Raw genomic sequence first — 23376 nt, forward strand, 5'->3', positions numbered from 1 at the left:
TTTGGCTGAGGATAATCATATACTAAGAAGAATGTCTTCACAAATTTTTAGGGAAATCAAGAATATATAAATAACACTTCCTTCACAAAGTGCTGCTCTGAATAGAATAGGAAAATGAATATTGTTGAGTTATTTTTGAACTAGGCAAGGAAGGTTTTTGACATATTTGATGAAGATATGATCCAAACAATTTATGAGAATTTTTTGGGAATTTTTGGAATAATAGAAATCTAGGTTGCTTCACAACCTAGGGCAAAAATTGACACATGGACATGACACATAGGCAAAACTGATGAGATGGCGCCTAGTCATCACAACCCACCACAATCTACAAGGCTATGACCATTTATATTGGTCGTTAACAACTAGAAATAAGGCAGTGGACCAGCACTGTTTGCTTTGTGACCATTTCGTGTAAGGAAATTACGACCTTTCTGACCAAAATGATCGCAATGGTTTAGGGTTTGGAGCCCCCCGAACAGCTTTTGACCAATTGGTCTCAAATGGTCATAGATCTATGACCAATTCTTCCGGGGTCACTGACAGAAGGTCACTAGTTGACATATTTCTTGTAGTGATAGTCCTCCTCTCTTTGAGCTTGAGCTTCTTGTCTGTCGTCTCCATCAACAATTTGAACCTCTCCACCTTTTTATCCTCCTTGAGGTCCAAGCGTTTCACGCATGCCTCCTCCTTCTTCCCCAAGATGTCCTCGAACCACTCTGTCATCTTGGCCGCCACACATTATCGCTTCGTCCTCTCCTCCTCCCACTTCTTTCCCCGTAAAATCATCTAACCTTCTTTGGCGGTTCTTGGGTTGGGTCAGTAGGGTCACCGATGGGTTGAAGCTGATGACTGGCCGCTTTCAGATTTAAAAATAGTCACAAAGGGACAGTCACTAGCATATCAAATAAAAATGATCATTTAAAAAGATAACTTGTTTTATACACATTACTCAAAATCAGTACTGGAGTTCTGCCTTGCTACATTTGACCTCGATCACCCAAGCACCTTCATGCACCTACGCCGGAAAATGTTCGGGAGTCTGATATTTTCTTGCTGGACGACCTGAGGCGATTTCCAGCAGCTTGTTCTTCGGGAAATGCGCCATTGTAAATGCATATGCTCTTTCTCCCCCCTCCAGATAGGCCAACCGCTTCCATCTTCTCCACCTGGGGGCTGGTTTCCAGAAGTCTATTCACCAGGCCGAAGAAGCTTGTCGGCATCGGCTGGCCTAGCTACATGTTAATGTAGATATCTTGCATCCCCGGTCGGGCTTCAGGAAATAGCTCCGCCAACTGCTTCATCTGATTGTTTAGCAGCGGCGGGTGCTTGGGCACCTGGAGTTGGGCCCAGAAGGTCTTCTCCTTGGATCCGCCGGGTTGGGTAGCAAAGTGTGCATTAGCGTCCGCGGAACTCCGTGGTAGGTCCCTAAAGACCTCTGAAGAATGCTAGACTTGTGTAAGATAGGGCTTACCGGGGGCGATTTGCTTCACTTGTTGAAGTATCTCGCGATCACGGGCCTAGGTCTTGGCCTCCTTGCACGCCGAGCTGGCTATGGCCAGCTCGGACGTGAGCATGTCCTACTCCTTTTGAAGGCCATCACACTGTGCGCAAAAACCCTTTAGGTCTTGTTCGACCTCGGCGACCCGGGCCACGTGCTTCTCACTGACCTCCTTTTTCTTTGGCCAGCTTTGTGTCGGCCTTCTCCGCCGCAGCTCTCTACTGTTCGGCTTCCCGTCGAGCTGTCTTCAGCTCGGACCGGAGCTTCTCTAGCTCCACAGAGGCAGCAACAAATACATCGACATACGAATTACAATTTCAAACAACTATTGCAATTTCGCAAAGCTACAAAAAAATTGCATTTACCTTCAGAAATCTCCATCTACTTCATGAGTAGATCCGTGTCCTTCTCGGACTGGTTGAGCTTGTGGTTCAGTTCTTCCAACTCTCTTGAGTTGGTTAATGAAGTCGAGGCCGAGATCTGTCAAGTAACACAGTTAGCTTCATCCAATGACAATGATCCCCTATTTGGCATTACATGCCGACCAAGGTCTCGGGGCTACCATGTGTTCAGTTCCCCCTAAACTATCGGTTTTTCAAAACACCCCCGAGTAAGATCTTAATATCTCACTCGGGGATCAAGGGCTCCTGTAGTCACGCGTATATTATACACGTCCGCGGTATCAAAAGCCTTCGGACAATTTTATTTCTTGCTTATTAGCTCGATAGGACATTAGATGCGCCTAGCCGAAGTAGTTTCTCTTATGAACTGATATGAAATCTAAAAGATGGCTAGGAAAGGTTACCTCAAAGCCGTGATAGAGACCCTTGAAGGCCTCCTTGATACCGGCCTCGCCGGACCGGTATGCTCAATAGGACGTGGTGCTCAACGACAATGGAGGAGTCCGACATGGACGCATCCATCTCTACTGCCCACCCCACCAGTGCCTGCCTTATTGCAGGTGGGGATGGACGCCCCCCCCCCCCGGCCCTACCAGTAGGGGGAGGAATGGCATCCATTGAGGGATGCCGAGGTGGCTCCGGGTCGATGGGAGCCAGGTCGTCGACTACCCCAGTTTCTCGCCCTCCGCAGAGGAGGGGTTCTTCTCCATGGAGTCCTTGGAGGCCGAGGCCTCTGCCTCAGCCATGGAAGCGATAGCCCCCCCCCCCCCCCCGTGGTGGCTACGGGCGGGGCCTATTGAGAAGTTGCCCGTCATGGACAGTGGGGGAGGAATGATGCTCCTCCGAGGCGCTCAGAGGAGGAAGCCTGCTCGACGATGCATTGCGCTGATGTTGGAGCGTTGCGGCCTACAACAAGATAAAATAATTATTCAAAGATTGCAAAGGATTGTGATTGAGCATTTACTGCTCCTTCAGGAAGAAGTCGTACCTTCTTTTTGGTGGCCTTGGCCGCCGTGTCTTGACAAGGTCGTCCTCTATTTTAGAGGAATCGACCTTGGTTGTGGCTGGGGGCTCGCGCGGCGTAGCATTGGCAGCCTTCACAAGGCGCCGATGTGTCCGGACCACATGGGTCCTAGCGATGTCCTTGGATGCCACCCTTTTCCTTTTTGGGGAGGAGGAGCCCTCATTTCCTTCCTCCTCATCTCCTTCCTCTCCATTCGAGGAAGGGACTCGGATGTTCTCCGACCTGGCATCCATCGGTCTCGAATCCAAAGTCCTTACCTCTTCTTCTCCGTCTCCTTGGCCTTGGCCGGGGCTTGGAGGCACCGCAGCCAGCAGATCCTGCAGCTCTGGAGTTCGGTTGTCCTCGGGGATCAAATCATGAGCTCCGCCTTGGACACCCATTTCAGAAGACAAAGGGAGGGTGGGTTAGACAAGCGTGAAACAAAAGAACCATTGCTAAATACAAAAGGTGGTGGTGTTACCTCAGAGAGGCCACAAACGGTGTTGTAGCCGCGATTCGGCCCGTCCTGAAGGAAATATGCCCTAAAGGCAATATTAAAGTTGTTATTTTATATTTCCTTATTCATGATAAATGTTTATTATTCATGCTAGAATTGTACTGATCGGAAACCTAAATACATGTGTGAATACATAGACAAACACTGTGTCCCTAGTGAGCCCCTACTTGATTAGCTCATTGATCAAAGATGGTTAAGGTTTCCTAACCATGGACATGAGTTGTCATTTGATAACGGGATCACATCATTAGGAGAATGATGTGATGGACAAGATCCACCAGTTAGCTTAGCATAATGATCGTTTAGTTTTATTGCTATTGCTTTGTTAATGTCAAATACATATTCCTTCGACTATGAGATTATGAAACTCCCGGATACCGGAGGAATGTCTTGTGTGCTATCAAACATCACAATGTAACTGGGTGATTATAAAGATGCTCCACAGGTATCTCCGAAGGTGTTTGTTTGGTTGGCATAGATAAAGATTAGGATTTGTCACTCTGAGTATCAGAGAGGTATCTCTGGGCCCTCTCGGTAATACACATCATAAGAAGCCTTGCAAGAAAAGTGACTAATGAGTTAGTTGCAGGATGATCTATTAAGGAACGAGTAAAGATACTTGTCGGTAACGAGATTGAACTAGGTATGAAGATACCAATGATCGAATCTCGGGCAAGTAACATGCCGATGGACAATGGGAATAATGTATGTTGCCATAACGGTTCGATCGATAAAGATCTTCGTAGAATATGTGGGAGCCAATATGAGCATCCAGGTTCCGCTATTGGTTATTGACCAGAGAGGTGTCTCGGTCATTTCCACATAGTTCTCGAACCCGTAGGGTCCGCACGCTTAACGTTCGTTGACGATATAATATTATATGAGTTATATGATTTGGTGACCGCATGTTGTTACGAGTCCCAGATGTGATCACGAACATGATGAGGAGTCTCAAAATGGTCGAGAGGTACATATTGATATATAGGAGATGGTATTCGGACACCAGAAGTGTTCCGGAGGGTACCGGGTACATATCGGAGTACCGGAGGGGTTACCGGAACCCTCGTAGGAAAGATATGGGCCATATGGGCCATGAGAGGGGAGCACACTAGCCCACAAAGGGTGGCACTGCTACGTCTTGAGCTTGCGTTGGTTTTCCTTGAAGAGGAAAGGGTGATGCAGCAATAGTAGCGTAAGTATTTCCCTCAGTTTTTGAGAACCAAGGTATCAATCCAGTAGGAGGCTCCTCAAAAGTCCCACGCACCTACCCAAACAAACAAAGAACTCACAACCAACGCGATAAAGGGGTTGTCAATTCCTTCACGACCACTTGCGAAAGTGAGATCTGATAGAGATATTATGATAAGCTAAATATATTTTTGGTATTTTATAATATAGATGCAGAAAGTAAAGATGCAAATAAAAGTAGATAGTAAGCAAATATGATAAGAGATAGACCCGGGGGCCATAGATTTCACTAGTGGCTTCTCTCAAGATAGCATAAGTATTACGGTGGGTGAACAAATTACTGTCAAGCAATTGATAGAAAAGAGAATAGTTATGAGATTATCTAGGCATGCTCATGTATATAGGCATCACGTTCGCAACATGTAGACTGACTCCTGCCTGCATCTACTACTATTACTCCACACATCGACCGCTATGCAGCATGCATCTAGAGTATTAAGTTCATAAGAAAAGAGTAACACATTAAGCAAGATGACATGATGCAGAGGGACAAATTCATGCAATATGATATAAACCCCATCTTTTTATCCTCGATGGCTACAATACAATACGTGTCTTGCAATCCTTTCTGTCACTGGGTAAGAACACCGCAAGATTGAACCCAGAGCTAAGAACTTCTCCCATGGCAAGAAAGATCAATCTAGTAGGCCAAACCAAACCGATAATTCGAAGAGACTTGCAAAGATAACTCAATCATACATAAAAGAATTTAGAGAAGATTCAAATATTATTCGTAGATAAACTTGATCATAAACCCACAATTCATCGGATCTCGACAAACACACCGCAAAAAGAGTTCACATCGAATAGATCTCCACAAGAGAGGGGGAGAACATTGTATTAGATCCAAAAGGAGAGAAGAAGCCATCTAGCTAATAACTATGGACCCGAAGGTCTGTGGTAAACTACTCACAACTCATTGGAAGGGCTATGGTGTTGATGTAGAAGCCCTCCGTGGTGGATTCCCCCTCCGGCAGAACGCCGCCGACGACTCCAAGATGGGATCTCGCGGATAAAAAAGGTTATGGTGGCGGAAATATTTCTTCGGTGGCTCCCTGGATGTTTTCGGGGTTTGTAGGCTTATATAGGAGGAAGAAGTACGTCGGTGGCCGCCCGAGGGACCCACGAGATAGGGGGGCACGCCCTATAGGGGGGGGGGGCTACCCTCTCGTGGCCACCTCGGCTGCTTCTTGACTTGCACTCCAAGTCCTCTGGATCACGTTCATTCCAAAAATCACGCTTCCGAAGGTTTCATTCCGTTTGGACTCCGTTTGATATTCCTTTTCTTCAAAATACTGAAATAGGCAAAAACAAAACAGCAATACGGGCTGGGCCTCCAGTTAGTAGGTTAGTCCCAAAAATGATAATAATGTGTAAAATAAAGCCCATAAATATCCAAAACAGGTAATATAATAGCATGGAACAATAAAAAATAATAGATACATTGGAGACGTATCAGGCACCCCCCTATGGCAGGAGGCTGATTGGGAGAAGGAAAAGAGGGGGTTTGGCCCCCCTTCCTTCTCTCTTCCCCCTTCCCTTTTCTTCTCCGGTGAAATAAGGCAGGGGGGCGCCACTTGGGGAAACCCCAAGTAGGATTTGGATCCTACTTGGGGCGCACCCTGGTTGCCTCCCCTCTCCTCCCACCTATATATACATATCAGGAAGTAGGGCATTACCTCCATCGAGAGGGCCCAAACCTGGGTAAACATCGTGTCCCCCGCCTCCTGTTACAATTAGCCTTAGACGCACAGTTCGGGACCCCCTACCCAAGATCCGCCGGTTTTGACACCGACATTGGTGCTTTCATTGAGAGTTCCACTGTGCCATCACAATAAGGCTTGATGACTCCTTCAATCATCTTCAATGATGCGGTCCAAGGTGAGGTTTTCCTCCTCGGACAGATCTTCATATTCGGCGGCTTCGTACTACGGGCCGACTCGCTTGGCCATCTAGAGCAGATCGATAGCTACGCCCCTAGCCATCAGGTCAGGTTTGGAAACTTGAATTACACTGCCGACATCCGCGGAGACTTGGTCTTCAACGAATTCGAGCCCATGTCAGGAGCGCCGGACAGTCTCGACAAGCATGACTTAGATCTGCCATCGGACGGTGTTCCGGAGATCGCACCTGCGGCTACCCCGGCCCTTAATCCGAAGCAGATTGTGCCATCCAAGGACGGGTGGATGGACCCCGCCACGGAAGCCGCATATTCATCGGCGATGGAGCCGAACACAGACTTCACCTCCAAAGAGATCTGTGTCTTTGGACCCTCGGACTCGTCTCCGGCCATAGGTTCCGAACCACGTGCGTCCGTGCCTATTGAATCTGATTGGGCACCGATCATGGAGTTACCTCCACGGATATCTTTCAGCACTCACCCTTGGGTGACGTGCTAAATTCATTAAGGTCTCTCTCCCTATGAGGAGACTCTTGGACGAACTATGTCCGGCTTGAGGGGGAAGCGGACTACGAAGAAATTCGTTCCCCACCCACCACCCACTTAATAGCCACTGTCGATGACTTAACCGACATGCTTGACTTCGACTCCGAAGTCATCGACGGTATGGACGACGATGTAGGAGAAGAATAGGAACCACCGCCCACAGGGCGCTGGACAGCCACCTCATCATATGATATATACATGGTGGACACACCAAAAGAAAGCGATGGCGATGAGGCAATGGAGGATGATCCCCCTGAGAAGCAATCTAAGCACCGGCGTCACCGGTGCCGCTCAAAGCCCCGCCATAGCAAAAATAGTGATACCGGCACAAGAGATAATAACACTTCGGATGATGCTGAAGATGAAAACAATCCTACCCAGCCAGACTTTGAGCAGGCCGAACGGGAGGATGGGCAAGTTAGCCCTCACGAACAGGCAACAGATGGAGACTTGGAGGACGACAATTATATGCCTCTCTCCGAAGACGAGGTGAACCTCGGCGATGAAGAATTTATCGTGCCTGAGGATCCCGTCGAGCAAGAGTGCTTCAAGCGCAGGCTTATAGCCACTTCAAAAAGCCTGAAGAAAAAACAACAACAGCTTCAAGCCAATCAAGATATGTTAACAGATAGATGGACTGAGGTCCTGGCAGCCGAGGAATACAGACTCGAGCGCCCAACCAAAAGTTACCCGAAGCGCAGGTTGCTACCTCAATTCGAGGAGGAGGTGCTAGAGCCTCCACTACCAGCGCAGGACGAGGCTGACCGGCCACCTCGTGGCCGAGACAAAGTGGCGTATCAGCCTGATCACCAGCCTGCACCCTGTGGCCAATCAAATAAAAACACCAAGGCTCGGGGCTATACGCAGGACCTGCGAGACATATTGGAAAATAAAGCAGGACAGTCAAGATCTTTCTATGGATCATGGGGGCACGCCCCAACGCGAGACGACGACCGTCACGCCGGACATACCAAATACAAATCTGGTCGAGCAGAATACAACAAACCGGACTCATTCGAGCTGCGTCATTACATAGCCCGGCACAGAGGCGCCGCACACCCCCTATGCTTCACTGATGAGGTAATGGATCATGAATTCCTAGAAGGGTTTAAACCCGTGAATATTGAGTCATACGATGGCACAACAGACCCCGCGGTATGGATTGCAGATTTCCTTCTCCACATTCACATGGCCCGCGGCGATGACCTACACGCCATCAAGTACCTCCCACTAAAACTCAAGGGACCGGCTCGGCATTGGCTGAACAGCCTGCCGGCAAACTCCATTGGCAGTTGGGAGAACCTGGAAGACGCATTCCTTGACAACTTCCAGGGCACTTACATGCGACCGCCGGATGATGATGACTTAAGTCACATAACCCAACAGCCCGGAGAGTCAGCCAGGAAATTCTGGACGCGGTTCCTAACCAAAAAGAACCAAATTGTCGACTGTCCGGATGCTGAAGCCCTAGTGGCCTTTAAGCACAATATCCACGACGAGTGGCTTACCCGACACCTCGGCCAAGAGAAGCCGAAGTCCATGGCAGCCCTCACGACACTCATGACTCGCTTTTGTGCGGGTGAAGACAGTTGGCTGGCTCGCAGCAACAACACATCAAGAAATCCTGGCACTTCAGATACCCGAGATAGCAATGGCAAGCCACGACGCAATAGAAATAAGCGTCGCAACAATGACGACAATGCCGAAGACACGACAGTCAATGCCAGATTCAGTGGCTCTAAATCCGATCAGCGGAAAAAGCCATTTAAAAGAAACAATCCGGGCTCGTTCAGTCTAGACCGCATACTCGATCGCTCGTGTCAAATTCACGGCACCCTCGATAAACCAGCCAACCACACCAACAAAGAATGCTGGGTGTTCAAACAGGCCGGCAAGGTGAATGCCGAAAACAAGGAAAAGGGGACGCATAGAAATGATGACGAGGAGCCCCGGCCATCGAACAAAGGAGGGCAGAAGAAATTTCCTCCCCAGGTGAAAACGGTGAACATGATATATGCAACCCATATCCCCAAGAGGGAACGGAAGCGTGCATTAAGGGACGTTTATGTGATGGAGCCAGTCGCCCCAAAATTCAACCCATGGTCTTCTTGTCCGATCACCTTCGATCGCAGGGACCATCCTACCAGTATCCGTCATGGCGGTTCAGCCGCATTGGTCCTCGACCCCATCATCGACGGATTCCAGCTCACACGAGTCCTTATGGACGGTGGCAGCAGCCTGAACCTTCTTTATCAGGATACAATGCACAAAATGGGCATCGATCCCTCAAGGATCAAACCCACCAAAACCACCTTTAAAGGTGTAATACCAGGTGTAGAGGTCTATTGTACGGGCTCAATCACACTAGAAGTAGTATTCGGTTCTCCGGACAACTTCCGAAGCAAGGAGTTAATCTTCGACATCGTCCCCTTCCGTAGTGGCTATCACGCCCTACTAGGACGAACCGCATTTGCTCGATTCAATGTGGTACCGCACTACGCATACCTCAAGCTCAAGATGCCAGGACCTCGAGGGTTATAACAGTCAATGGAAACACGTAACGCTCGATCCGTACGGAGGAGCACACTGCGGCCCTAGTAGCAGAAGTACAAAGCAGCCTTCTTAGGCAGACCACCAATTCGGCGATAAAACCCCCAGACACCATCAAGCGAGTCTGGATTAACCCTGCAACAGGATCGTCCGACACGTCCAGAGCTCGACTAGCAATTCGGCCTCCGCCCTACTCCCAGTCAAGCGGCGAAATTTGCGCCACGTGTACATAATTACGCACTAAAAATACCTTGGGCATAGGCGGAGGCACGGCTACGACGCGGTCCACAATGCGGTTCAACCGCCCCAAGACCCGTATTCCTTTATCATTTTCTTTCTTTCAGGACCCTACTTTCTGGAAGCCCTTTCAGATAGCCGGAGTATCGGACTCATCACGGGAAGGAAAACCCAAGGAGGCAAGAAGCTTTTACGTACAAGGGAATACACATGTGGTCTCTGATAATGATCGTTATACCTGTTTTACATACCCACGTGCAGCTTACCCATGGCTAGGACATGTCAAATAGTCCTATTTTGCTTATCGCACTACTTGTATACATACGCTTTGACGTACTATTCAAATAATAATGGAAACATATATAGCATCAGCTTATTATTACATTTTCTTTACGTTTTCCCTTGGATGTTTATTTATTCTAAATTGCACCCGTACATTCTAGTACGTTCAATTCTCCAGGGGCTTCAGTGTACCCCATAACACGACACGAAAAAGTTCTAACACTTTCGACAGTGCGGCACCCCGAACTTATAGCACTATATGCATCAGCTCCGAATCATGTCTTGGGTCAATAGTTGGGTTTGCACGGCTTCCATGTTTTGGTACCTTACGTTCCGCTATATCTGCTAAGGTAGCGCTGGGAGAACTAATGCGATTGTGTCTCGGTTCTTCCGGACGAGCACCTCAGTAGAGAAAGCCGAAAACTGACTGTCATGATGCCGCGAGAGCTGGTCGCTGTTCGAGAGGTCTCAAATTGTTAAAGATATTTTCCGCTTCGGGCGAGGAATCGGCCTTGTCCGATTTAGGAGTGTATAGTGCCCCAGGTTCGGCCTTTCGAATACTAGGGGCTTCGCCAAAGTTTAAAATGGTAGACTTGTATGGCTAAGTGAGAGTGATAAAGCTGTATAGTCCGATTGCCTTGTTCGCTGCGCTAAACACCTCCTTAAAGGACCAAACCTTTGGATAAAGAGTGTATAGATTTATCCCGAACACCCCAGTACTAGTTACATGGGGGCAGAAGCCGACGACTGGCCAATTCTTAGATTTTATAAACGGCCGCACAGAAGGTAATATTTTAAATCAACAAGCATTATATAGCACACATGAACTCGTTTTCATATTACAGCATGACATGAGTCCATTCACTCAAATATTACATCCTTGGCACATTCCTCTGCCACAAGGCGAGCGCCCTTCATAACACTGTCATAATACTTTTCGGGGTGGCGGTGCTCCTTGCCCTTCGGTGGCCCCTCCGTCACCAGCTTCTCGGCATCTATCTTCGCCCAGTGCACTTTCGCACGGGCGAAGGCCCGGCGCGCACCTTCAATGCAGACGGACTGCTTTATGGCTTCAAGCCTCGGGCAGGCACTCACAAACCGCTTCACCAAAAAGTAGCTGGTGGGCAGGGGCTCGGGAGGCCACATCCGGACTATGAGGTCCTTCATGGCCAGTTCGGCTGCCTTGTGCAATTCGGCCAGTTGCTTCAGCTGGTCGCTCAATGGCATCGGAGGTTCGGCCCCAATATACTGGGACCAGAACAGCTTCTCCGTCAAGCTCCCTTCTTCAGCCCAGTAGAACTCCGCGGCATCCGATATGCTACGCGGCAGATCTGCGAACGCGCCTGGAGACCTCCGAATTTGGGTAAGTAAAAGGAAAGTCTCCTTCACATGCTTGCTTTGCATAATGAATGCCTTACCCGCCGCTATCTTCTTGGCCTCCTGAATCTCTTGAAGGGCCTTTTGGGCTTCGGCCTTGGTATTTTGCACACTCTGGAGGGCCCTCGCAAGCTCGGACTCTTGCTCTTAGAGTCACGCTCCAGGGACTCATATTTCTTGACGAAATCCCAAAGCTCTTGATGTACCTCGTTGACCCGGGCCTCTTGCTTCTCGCGCTCGGTGCGCTCCTTGGCTGCTTTGTCTTCGGCCTCAGTCAGCGCCTTCTTCAGGGCCGCCACTTCGGTCGTGGCCCCTATTAGAGATCATGATGTTTTCATGAGGTCAGACTGCCTTTTCTTTATCAATATACAGACAGGGTACTACGTACCTTTGTTCTCCTCGAGTTGCCTCTTCACGAGGTTGAGGTCTCCCTCGGTCCCCTCCAGGTCCTGCTTCAGTCCGGAGACCTCTGCAGTGTGAGCGGCAGCGGCCAGCAGCGATGCCTGCTTATTCACATAGACATGTTCTTATTAGACTCCTGTGGAAATTTTTGATCCTCTGTTCGGCCTTTCTTTCCGAACACCAAACAGAGCATCATGGGCTACCGTCTATTCTATGATATCCTCTAATAATGTGATTACTTACCTCAAAGCCTGTTAGGAGGCTGGCGCAGGCTTCGGTCAACCCGCTTTTGGCGGCCGAACCTTCTCAATCACCATAGTCATAAGAGTACGGTGCTCTTCGTCAATGGAAGCGCCGCGAAGCGCTTCCAGCAAATTGTCTGATGCCCCTGGCTGGACAGAGGTCATCGGCACATGCGGCTTGCCCTCCTTAGCGAGGGGTTGCCTACCTGAATTCGGAACCATTGGAGGTTCCGACGTAGTATCCGGCTGGGGGCCGGACTTGCTGCAGCCCCCTTCATCGAGATCCATGGGGTTTTCCCCCCATGTGCCCGGCGTCTGGGATTTCGCCTTGGGGCATCTCCAGAACCGTCTCCTCATGTTCTGGTATCCTCTGAGACAACACCTCGTTATCGTCCGCGGGCCGGGGGCTGGTGGCCGTCAGGAGTGAATAGCTATTCATCTCCGACTGGCTCAGAGAACCATCTGAGGAAGATACGTCGATGTGGGCTTTGGACGGACTGCACAATCATATTTGACATGATAAGAAGCAATAACGCAAAACATACCGGAAGTATTATGGTGTCCGGATACTTATGATCTCGCCCGGGGCTTTTCCCTGGGCAGGCACTCCTCATCGCTGTAGGCGACCGTGGTAGAGTGGTCCAGAGGGAGGGTCCTTCCCTTCTTGGACCCTTCGGCCTCCCCAGACAGTGCGACCTTCCTTTTCTTCTCACCTTGGGTGGGGGAGGGATTTCCTCTTCCTCCTCCTTGTCTTCGTTGGAGGAGGGCGCTTTGGTGTCTTCGGACATTGAGTCCGACACAACCTTGCGTCGGAGACCTTTCCTGGTCCCTGTGGCTTTCTTCCTGGCCTTCTTCTCCGGCACCTTGTAGGGTGCCGGAAGCAACATCTCCATTAGGAGAGCCGTTGCCGGATCTTCAGGCAGTGGAGTCGGACAGTCGTTCCGCTCCGCTGTCGCTACCTAGTCCTGTTAAATAGGCCGGGAGGATTAGATTCCTCCCGTGGATATGTCGGGGAAAATCACATCTTGTGAAATATGAAGAGCTTACCGGATTGGCGGGGCATTTTGTGCCGAGTCCGTGATCCTCGGTAATGGGAGGAGGTACCTCGGAGGCCTCTAACAACACCTTCCAGATGTCTTTGTGCGTCGTGGCGAAGAGCTCTCGCAGCGTCTGGTGTTCGGCCGGGTCGAACTCCCACATATTGACTGCCCGTCTTTGACATGGGAGGATCCGGCGGAAGAGCATGACCTGGACCACATTGACAAGCTTGATCTTTTTGGTTATCATGTTTTTGACATAGTTCTGGAGTCCGGTCAGCTCCATCGGCGCGCCCCAGGCTAAGCCTTTCTTTTTCCAGGAAGTGAGCCGCATGGGGATCCCAAATCAAAATTTGGGGGCCGCCGCCCAGTTGGCGTCGCACGGCTCGGTGATGTAGAACCATCCCGATTGCCACCCCTTCATGGTCTCCACATAGGAGCCTTCAAGCCATATGACGTTGGGCATCTTGCCCACCATCGCGCCTCCGCACTCCGCTTGTTGGCCAACCACAATCTTCGGCTTTACATTGAAGGTCTTTAGCCACATGCCGAAGTGGGGCTTGATGCGGAGGAAAGCCTCGCACACGACGATAAACACCGAGATATTTTTGATGAAATTGGGGGCCAGATCATGAAAATCTAGCCCATAGTAAAACATGAGCCCGCGGACAAATGGGTGGAGAGGGAATCCCAGTCCGCGGACGAAGTGAGCGAGGAACACCACCCTCTCGTGGAGTTCCGGTGTAGGGAAGATCTGCCCTGCGTCCGGGAGATGGTGCGCAATGTCTGCGGCCAGATATTCGGCCTCCCGGAGCTTCGTTATGTCCTCCTCTGTAACGGAGGAGACCATCCACTTGCCTCCCGCTCCGGACATGTTTGGAATGGCTTTGCAGAGAAAGGTGAGAACTTGGGTGCTGGAGCTCAAGCGTCCGAGAATGGATGAGCGAAGGAAGAAGAAGGCGTGGGTGAAAAAGGAGAATCCCTATCTCTTTATAAAGGTGATAGAAACTGTGTGCCTCCCCACTTGCTCGGTAAAATTGCTTATTCCCCAGAGTACCACGATTGATGGCGCGGTTGGGTTACCCACACTCGTATTGATGAGAATCCTGTGATAAGGGGACACGATCTCTGCTTTGACAATGCGTGCCAAGAAAACCGACTCGCAAAATGTGCAGTAGCTGGTTGAGAAAAACGGTTCGAATAATGAACGGGTTGTGGCGTGGTGTCACGCTATGGAAAAGTTGTCAGCATAATAGATGTGTGGAATATTGTACTCTCTATGGGGGAATGTGGAATTTGTTTTGCAGAGTTGGACACGATCCTTGTGTTCAAAATCTTCTATGAAGTATTCGGAGAAGGAACCCGCCTTGCAATGCCGAAGACAATCTGCATGCCGGACTCATTGTCATTGAAGCCTGGTTCAGGGGCTACTGAGGGAGTCCTGGATTAGGGGGTCCTCAGACAGCCGGACTATATACTTTGGCCGGACTGTTGGACTATGAAGACACAAGACTTAAGACTTCGTCCCATATCCGGATGGGACTCTCCCTCGCGTGGAAGGCAAGCTTGGGAATCTGGATGTATAGATCTCCTTCTTTGTAACCGACTCTGTGTAACCCTAGCCCCCTCCAATGTCTATATAAACTGGAGGGTTTAGTCTGTAGGACGACAACAATCATACTATAAGCTGGCTTCTAGGGTTTAGCCTCTATGATCTCGTGGTAGATCAACTCTTGTAATACTCATATCATCAAGATCAATCAAGCAGGAAGTAGGGTATTACCTCCATCGAGAGGGCCCGGACCTGGGTAAATATCGTGTCCCCCACCTCCTGTTACCATTAGCCTTAGACGCACAGTTCGGGACCCCCTACCCGAGATCCGCCGGTTTTGACACCGACAGTGCCCCTAGCACATCCCAGACAATTGTTAGCCGTGTGCAGCGCCCCCCTCCACCATTTACTCCCACAGTCATATCTTCGTAGTGCTTAGGCGAAGCCCTGGGCGGATCACTTCACTGTCACCGTCACCACACCATCGTGCTGACGGAACTCATTTACTATCTCGACGTCTTGCTGGATCAAGAAGGCGAGGGACGTCACCGAGCTAAACATGTGCAGAACTCGGAGGTGACGTACGTTCGGTACTCGATCGGTGGATCGTGAAGAAAGTTCGACTACATCAACTACGTTGTGAAACGCTTCTGCTTACGGTCTACGAGGGTATGTAGACACACTCTTCCCCTTGTTGCTATGCATCTCCTAGATAGATCTTGCGTGAGTGTAGGATTTTTTTTGAAATTGCATGTTACATTCCCCAACACGTCCGTAGGGAACTAATTCTGGGATGGCTTGAAGAGTGTTCTCCACATCCGGTCTATGTTGCTGCAGAAGAAGTTCGGCAGCGTTGGTGTGTCCTCGGGCTTGTAAAGCCACATAGGACTGGCTCGGAGCTGGAGGGGAAGGATGTACCAATGTAGCATCACGTTCACCATTGATTGCTTGTATCCACGTCGATATTTCCCCAAAGAGGAAGGGATGATGCAGTACATAAACGATAAGTATTTCCCTCAGTTATGAAACTATCAATCTTTTAGGAGAACCATGCAACACTATGTAAACAGAACCTGCACACAAAGAACAAATTTTGCAACCCAACCCGTAAGAGGGGTTGTCAATCCCTCTTCGGTAAAAAGGATAGATTAAATTGTATGAGATTGGATAAATAGATTTGATGAAAACACAAAATAAAATAAATAAAGAAGAAGCGCAACAAGGTATTTTTGGATTTTGGGAATAATAGATCTGAAAACAATATGATATAAAATAGACCAGGGGTCGTAGATTTCACTAGTGGCTTCTCTTGAGAAAATAGCATATGGTGGGTTAACAAATTACTGTTGGGCAATTGATAGAAGAGCAAATAATTATGACGATATCCAAGGCAATGATCAAATACATAGGCATCATGTCCAAGATTAGTAGACTGACTCCTGCCTGCATCTACTACTATTACTCCACACATCGACCGCTATCTAGCATGCATCTAGTGTATTAAGTTCATGGAGAAGCGGAGTAATGGAATAAGAACAATGACATGATATAGACAAGATCTATTCATGTAGGAATAGACCCCATCTTTTTATCCTTAATCGCAACGATACATCCGTGCCTCGCTACCCCTTCTGTCACAAGGTGAGTGTCGGTGTCAAAACCGGCGGATCTCGGGTCGGGGGTCCTGAACTGTGTGTCTAAGGCTAATGGTAACAGGAGGCGGGGGACACGATGTTTACCCAGGTTCGGGCCCTTTCTATGGAGGTAATACCCTACTTCCTGCTTGATTGATCTTGATGATATGAGTATTACAAGAGTTGATCTACCACGAGATCGTACAGGCTAAACCCTAGAAGCTAACCTATGATTATGATTGTTGTCGTACTACGGACTAAACCCTCCGGTTTATATAGACACTGGAGGGGGCTAGGGTTACATAGAGTCGGTTACAGAGAAGGGAATCTACATATCCGAATTGCCAAGCTTGCCTTCCACGCAAAGGAGAGTCCCACCCGGACACGGGACGAAGTCTTCTATCTTGTATCTTCATAGTCCAACAGTTTGGCATAAGCATATAGTCCGGCTATCCGAGGACCCCCTAATCAAGGACTCCCTCGGTAGCCCCTGAACCAGGCTTCAATGACGATGAGTTCGGCGCGTAGATTGTCTTCGACATTGCAAGGCGGGTTCCTTCTCTAAATACTCCAAAGTAGATCTTTGAACACAAGAATCGTGTCCGGCTCTACAAAACAAATTCCACATACCACGAGTCAAATTAGCTGACAACTTCTCCATAACTTGACATCATGCCATGGCCCGGTCACTATTCGAACCGTTTCCTCAACCTGCTACTACACATCTTGCGAGGCGGTTTTATTGGCACGCCTTGTCAAAGCAGAGATCGTGTCCCCTTATCATGAGATTCTCATCAATACGGGTGTGGGTAACCCAACCGCACCATTAGCACGACGCTTGGGGAATAAGAGAGTTTCTAGGACAAGTGGGGAGGAACATGACTTCTGCCGCCTTTATAAAGAGATAAGCACCCCCCCTTTTTTCACCCACGCCTTCTTCTTCCTCTGCTCATCCAATCTCGAGCTCCAACGCCCAAGCTTTCGCCTTCTCCGCAAAAATATTCCGAACATGTTCGGAGCGGGAGGCAAGTGGATGGCCTCCTCCGTTAAGAAGGAGGACATCAAGAAGCTTCAGGAGGCCGGATACTTGTCCAAATACATCGTGCATCGGCTTCTGGCCGAAGGGCATATCATCCCTACCTCGAAACCCTAGAAAAGGGTAGTGTTCCTCTCCCACTTCGTCCGCGGGCTGGGATTCCCGCTCCACCCGTTCGTCCGTGGACTAATGTTCTACTATGGGCTGGACTTCCATGATTTTTCACCCAACTCCATCCTCAACATCTCGGTGTTTATCGTCATATGCGAGGCCTTTCTCCGCATCACACCCCACTCAGGCCTATCGCTGAAGACCTTCAACGTGAAGCCAAAGGTGGTGAGCGTCCAACGAGCGGAGTGCGGAGGTGCCATGGTGGGAAAGATGCCCAATGTCACCTGATCCGAAGGCTCCTTTGTGGATACTATGAAGGGGTGGCAATCGGGGTGGTTCTACATCACCGAGCCGCCCGACACCAACTGGGCAGCGACCCCTGAATTCCGATCCAGCGTCCCCATGCGGCTCACCTCCTGGCAAGAGAAGGGCGTAGCCTGGGGCTCAGCGGAAGAACTGACCGGACTTCAGACATGCGTCCAAAATATGATAAGCAAGAAAATAAATCTCGTCAACGTGGTCCAAGTTATGCTCTTCCGCTGGATTCTTCCGTGCCAGACACGGACTTGCAATCTGTGGGAGTTCGACCTGGCCGAACACCAGATGTTGCGAGAGCTCTTCGGCACGACACGCGAAGACATCTGGAAGGTGCTCTTCAAGGCTAGCAAGGTACCACCGCCCACAACCGAAGATCGCGGGCTCAACGCAAAATGCCGAGCCAATCCGGTAAGTTTTCATATTTGTAAGATATGCCTTTTAGTAGCACATCCGCGGGAGGAACCTAAGCCTCCATGCCAATCTTTCAGGCCTAGGTAACGATAGCGGAGCAGATTAACTGTCTGGCTCTGCTATCTGAAGATCCAGAATCACCTCTTCTAACGAAGATGCTGTTTACGGCGGCCTATGAGGTGCCGGAGAAGAAGGCCAAGAAGACGGCTGCGGGGACAAGAGATGGTCTCCGGCGCAAGGTTGCATCGGACATGACGTCCAAAGACACCGAGATGCACTCCTCCACTGAAGACGAGGAGGAGAAGGAGGAAATCCATCCCCCCTACTAGGGGGAGAAAGAAGAGGAAGGCCGCCATGTACAGGGGGGGGGGGCGAGGTGTCCAAGAAGGGAAAACCTTCCTTCCGGACCATTCCATCGCGACCACCAACAACGGCGAGGAGTGGGAACCCAGGGTCAAGCCCCTGGCCAAGTCATAAGTATCCGGACATAATAGTATTTCCGGTATGCTTGTTTTATCACTTCTTAACGTGCTAGACATGCACCTGCAGTCCGGCCAAATCGAACATTGAGATATTCTCCTCTTTAGAGGGATCGCTAGACCCGTTGGCGATGAACAGCGAGTCTCTTCCGACAGCCTCCTCCCCTAAGGCTGCGGACAACACCGAGGTGTTGTCTCAAAGGATACCAGGCCAAGGGGAGACAGTTCCAGAGACGCCTCCTGGCGAAACCCCAGTCGCCGGACACGTGGGGGGAAAGACCCCCACGGACTCCGATAATGGGGGCCGCAGTCAGTTTGGCCCCCAGCCAAATATGACTTTGGAAACCCAAGTGGTTCCGGATTCAGGCAGGCAGCCTCTCCCTAAGGGGGGTGAGCCGTCTATACCGATGACCTCTGTCCATCCAGAGGCACCGGCCAGCTTGTTGGAAATGCTTCGCGGTGCTTCCATTGGTGAAGAACACCGTACTCTTATGAGTACGGTGATTCAGAAGGTCCGGTCCGCCAAAAGCGGAGTGACCGAAGCCGGGGCTAGCCTTCTAACAGGCTTTGAGGTAAGTAGTAAAATTGTGAGAGAATATCACAGTGTAGACAGTAGCCCCTGATGCTCTGTTTGTTGTTTGGAAAGAAAAGCCAAACAGAGGATCAAATAATATTCTGTAACACCCACGATGCGGCTATATCTCCCACGTGTCGAAGCACGACTTAGAGGCATAACCGGATGGTGGTTTTGTCGCAAGAAGGGTCATCTTCACACAATCCCATGTAATGAACAAGAATGGGATAAAGAGAGTTGGCTTACAATCGCCACTTCACACAATACATAATTTAAGATCATACATCATTCAAATACACTCATAGACCGGCTACGGTCAAGTTCAAATGAAAAGAAGACAACCCCAAATGCTAGATCCCCGATCGCCCCGACTGGGCTCCACTACTGATCATCTGGAAACGATACATAGTAACGACCAAGGGCCTCATCAAATACCCACTTCAGCTCAGTTGCGCCATCTGCGCCAGTATCCTCGGCACCTGCATCTGTTTTGGTAGAATCTGTGAGCCACGAGGACTCAGCAATCTCACACCCGCGAGATCAAGACTATTTAAGCTCATAGGTAGGAAAGGGTAATATGGTGGAGCTGCGGCAAGCACTAAGCATATATGGTGGCTAACATACGCAAGTGAGAGCGAGAAGAGAAGCAACGCGTCGGTCGAGAAGCTAGAAGCGATCAAGAAGTGATCCTGAAACTACTTACGTCAAGCATAACACAAACCGTGTTCACTTCCCGGACTCCGCCGAGAAGAGACCATCACGGCTACACACGCGGTTGATGCATTTTAATGAGGTCAAGTGTCAAGTTATCTACAACCGGACATTAACAAATTCCCATCTGCCTCATAACCGCGGGCACGGCTTTCGAAAGATTATATACCCTGCAGGGGTGTCCCAACTCAGCCCATCACAAGCTCTCACGGTCAACGAAGGAATAGACCTTCTCCCGGGAAGACCCGATCAGTCTCGGAATCCCGGTTCGCAAAACATTTCGACAATGGTAAAACAAGACCAGCAAAGCCGCCCGATGCGCCGACAAATCCCGATAGGAGCTGCACATATCTCGTTCTCAGGGCAACACCGGATGAGACAGCTACGAGTAAAACCAGCCCTCAAGTTTCCCCGAGGTGGCCCCGCAGGCGGCTCATTTCGGACCAACACTCGAAGGAGCACTGGCCCGGGGGGGGGGGTTAAATAAAGATGACCCTTGGGCTCGCGAAAACCCAAGGGAAAAGGGCTTAGGTGGCAAATGGTAAAACCAAGTTGGGCCTTGCTGGAGGAGTTTTATTCAAAGCGAACTGTTAAGGGGGTCCCATAAATCACCCAACCGTGTAAGGAACGCAAAATCAAGGAACATAACACCGGTATGACGGAAACTAGGGCGGCAAGAGTGGAACAAGTCACCAGGCATAAGGCCGAGCCTTCCACCCTTTACCAAGTATATAAGGTGCATTAATTTAAACAGGAGATATTGTGATATCCCAAAATATCCATGTTCCGACCAGGAACAAACTTCATCTTCACCTGCAACTAACAATGCTATAAGAGGGGCTGAGCAAAAGCGGTGACATAGCCAACAACGGTTGCTAGGACAGGATGGTTAGAGGTTTAACATGGCAATAGGTAGGCATGGTAAACAATGGCAGGTAGGGCTAACATAGCGATAGAGCGAGTACTAGCAAGCAAAGATAGAATGATTTCGAAGGTATGATCATCTTGCCTGCAAGGTTCTCAGAGTTGTCGAAGGCTGGATCCTCGTTAGCGTACTCAACAGGTTCCTCGTGCACGTACTCGTCTCCCGGCTCTACCCAAAGCAAGAACACAAGCAAGGAACCACAATAAATCACGGTGCAATGCACAAGCAACATGATGCAATACATGTCATGATATGCGAGATGTGATATGCAATGCATATGCGTGCTTCGGAAGGAAAAGGATGAACAAGGCATCAACTTGGCAAACCAAGTATGCCGCTGGAAAGATGAGATGATTTCGGTTGAAATCGATATAAAGATCACCGGAACGGATGCACGGTTTGCAAATGGCAAGCAAGACAAGAATGGCACAAAGCTGCGATTAACAGCACGATGCTACTTAGCATGCAACAAGAAACTATGCTACAGCACCCCAACATAAAAACAAAGCATATGGCAATGATCTACAGGAGATGCTTTACAAAAGTAGGAACACTGAGCTACGGCTAAATCACATCATAACAGGTTCAAACAAGCATGGAGAAAGTGCAAAAAATTATCAGGTTGGACATGGCATAAACAGCAGCACGAAGCAATGTTCAGAGCAGGTTATCAACATGCTACAGGAACTTATAATAGCAAACTAAGGCATGGCATGAATCTACTCAAAGCATAGATCAAAAGTCCCTTACTGACCATAAGCCAAAAAGGATCAGAAAATATGATGGCACCCACGTAAACATAGCAAGTTTCGTTAACAGATTTCAGCAAACAAAGCATGGCATTGAAATAATTACGAAGGCACCTTCGTGAGCTCGATGCACTCACTACATGGCATTTCATGATAAACTAAGCATACATCCATCAAGAAGACATGTCATAGAAGCTATACATGGCAAGAAACAACATCATAGCATATCCGGACCAACTACAACAACCTCGGCCAAATTGAATAACATGTAAACAATCTGCCAGGAAACATTTTGAAGCAAAAGTAGAGCACGAAAATGACATGCTAGACTACTCCATAATTGCAACCAGGACCATGGATGGATAGAGCAAAACCATGTTTTCAAAACACCCTTACTGAAGTATCTCAAATTATGCATGGATCTCTCTGTAGCAACATGTTTACATGGCATCAAAATTACAGCAGAACAGGAACTAAAATCAGCATTAACACGAAGCCTAGTTTGCATGCTTGTGCTAGTCACCACATTGATCACAAAAATACATGGTAAGCACCTCTGTAAAGAAGACATAGCCTAGTTCAAAACACATTTAGGGACCAAGTCCATAGGATGCACACATTAATCATGGCAAAAATGACAAAAGAGCTCGTGCTGATAAGAATCTGAAACTAACAATATGAAGCCCTCTTCCAACAGCATTTCGGGCATCAAGATGAGCTCAAATGTAAATGATGCAATGGAATGAAATGATGTACTCTTCGAGACGAACAATTTGACATATTACACGCACGAAACGGAGCTACGGGTGCGAAGATGTGATGCGATGAAGATGCAACAATTTACAGCAGAAAATGACTTAGACGAAAAACGGGGGGGGGAGAAAGTCAACCTAGATCGATCGGATCTCCGGCTGCGCACGGATGCCGAGGTCGCCGAGTCGGGGAGCTCGCCGGAGTCGGAGGCGCCGGGGCGGCGCGAGGCGCGAGGGCCGGCGACGGGGCGCGCGGCCGCGACGCGGGCGACGCGGAGGCGCGGGGGGCGGCTCCGGAGCGGCGGCGGCGCGGCGGAGCGCGGCGGCGGGCGGGGAGGCGGCGCGGCGGGGCGCGGCGCGGGCGGCGGCGGGGCGCGCGGGGAGCGGGCGGCGGCGGACGGCCGCGGGCCCGCCGGGCTCGCGGGCCGGCGGCGGCGGCGGCGGCGCGGCGCCACGTGGCAGCCGCGGTTGGCGGGGCGCGGGCGACGTGTCCGGCTCGCCGGACGTGTCCGGCGGCGGGAGAGGGGAGATTTTAGGGTTTGCCCGGAATTTCGGGGGAGTGCATATTATAGGTAGAGGGAGCTAGGAGTGTCCAAATGGGGTGTAGTTTTCGCCCACACGATCGTGATCGACGACGAGAGCATGGAAGTGACTTAGATGGGTTATTGGGCTGTTTTGGAGGGGTGTTGGGCTGCAACTTAAAAGAGGCCTTTGCGGATATGCGGATAACCGTTGGAGTACCAAACGAGCTCCAAATGACCCGAAACTTGACAGGTGGTCTACCGGTGCTATACCAGGGCCACTTGGCAAGGCTCGGTCCATTCCGAGAACGTTCAACACCCGCACACGAAAAGAGACAAGAGGGGTGCGCCGGTGCATGT

This window comes from Triticum aestivum, chromosome 7B (genome assembly GCF_018294505.1).
Source record: "Triticum aestivum cultivar Chinese Spring chromosome 7B, IWGSC CS RefSeq v2.1, whole genome shotgun sequence".
Classification (NCBI taxonomy): domain Eukaryota; kingdom Viridiplantae; phylum Streptophyta; class Magnoliopsida; order Poales; family Poaceae; genus Triticum; species Triticum aestivum.